The sequence below is a fragment of the Symphalangus syndactylus genome, chromosome 16 (assembly GCF_028878055.3).
Source record: "Symphalangus syndactylus isolate Jambi chromosome 16, NHGRI_mSymSyn1-v2.1_pri, whole genome shotgun sequence".
In the NCBI taxonomy this organism is placed as follows: Eukaryota; Metazoa; Chordata; class Mammalia; order Primates; family Hylobatidae; genus Symphalangus; species Symphalangus syndactylus.
Genome location: NC_072438.2, coordinates 42,377,138 through 42,378,785, shown reverse-complemented (window position 1 = coordinate 42,378,785; position 1,648 = coordinate 42,377,138). Strand labels below are relative to the sequence as shown.

Here is a 1,648-nt window from a genome sequence, read left to right as displayed (position 1 = left end):
TTGCTTAGGATTGTCTTGGTGGTTATACAAGCTCTTTTTCGGTTCCCTATGAATTTCAAAATAGTTTTCTTTTTCTAATTCTGTGAAGAATGTCAATGGTAGTTTAATGAGAATAGCATGGAATCTATAAATTGCTTTGGGCTGTATATTGCCATTTTCACGAGGTTGATTCTTCCTATGCATGAGAATGGAATGATTTTCCATTTGTTTGTGTCATCTGTAATTGTTTTGAGCAGTGGTTTGTAGTTCTTCTTGAAGAGGTCCTAAAAATATGGAATGTTTCGTGAATTTAGCATCATCCATGCACAGGGGACATGCTAATCTTCTTTATATTGTTCCAGTTTTAGTATATATACTGCTGAACTGAACATTATAAAAGTTTTTCTACAAACAATGCCACATATATAAGTAGCCATAAAATTCTATCTTGCATAGCCACGTTTTCAAGATGATACTATTTCTTAATCATATGCTATCTTTTCCTATACCCAGTGTATTTTCTTTTAGTGAAAAGTATTTAAAAAATGGGGCTTGAAGGCTATAGTTGTAGGACACAATTGTATTTGCTTCTTAGTTTTTCAGTATGATAGTTGAACTTATTTGTATGTGTTTATACAGTCATGAGCAGTATAACAATGACAGACCATATAAATGATGGTGGTCCCATAAGATTACAATAGAGCTAAAAAATTCCTGTCACCTAGTGATGTCATAGCCATCTAAACGTAATAGAGCAATGCATTACTCACTTATTTGTGGTGATGTTGGTGTAAACAATCCTACTACACTGCCAATTGTACAAAAGTATAGCTTGTACAATCACATACAGTATATAGCATGTGATAATGTCACGAGATCCTTGGGGTGTTGCTTCTCCAGCCAGAAACCTCCGTGGCCAGTGGTGCCTTTGCCTGAGTTTTGCTAGGGTCTGTTTGGCTCATTTCACCCATTCAACCTGGCAGGCTGTGTTCAGCTCATCCTACTGGCCTGGATGCCACACCTGCCAAGGCTGAGACAGGTGCGGAGCAAGGAGCGGTTTGTGAGTGACCAATTGTGTGGTCCAGCCACTGTGCATAGCCAGGCATGTCCGCTTCAGTGCAGAGGGCAGCTCCAGGCACCAGCATAGGTGTCAGTTCCCAGTGAGGCTGTGACTGGGCCAGGCATACCGCAAGCAGCCTCCATGGCTGGCACTGGGGAATGTGGTGGCACCCAAAAGCTGGGAGATTCCAGGAACCACAGAGTCCCAAAGAGGGTGTCACAACCTTGGGTCAGGGAACTGCTAGGTCTGGGCTCCTCAAAGGGCCACAGCTCTTCTCTCCTTCTCTCTTCACTCCTTCTTATTACCTGCAACATGGCAAGCAAGGGTTGTGTTTCAGCCCTGTTTGTGGTACAGCTCTTTCAGCCCTGCCATTTGCTGAGTCCCATTTCCAGGAGGAATGAGATACGTGAACAAGTGTAGGGTGAGCAAGGCAAAGAGTCGCTTTATTGACAGAACAGCTCAGAGGAGACTGACAGTGGGTAGCTCCTCTCTGCAGGCAGGTCATCTCAGTGAGTGTTCAGCTCTCAGCAGAGGGGAGACCCACAGAGGGTAGCTCCTCTTCACAGGCAGATCCTCCCAACATCCCTTTAGCTCCGGGCAGACTAGGCA

At 43.9% G+C, this 1,648-nt stretch overlaps 1 non-coding gene across 1 annotated transcript; it reads right to left on the bottom strand.

Annotated features, from left to right (window-relative positions):
• Positions 1 to 265: 265 nt before the first annotated feature.
• LOC129465126 (U6 spliceosomal RNA) lies at positions 266 to 371 on the bottom strand. The gene has a single exon (XR_008651894.1). It is a non-coding gene; the product is annotated as a U6 spliceosomal RNA (small nuclear RNA).
• Positions 372 to 1,648: the final 1,277 nt, after the last annotated feature.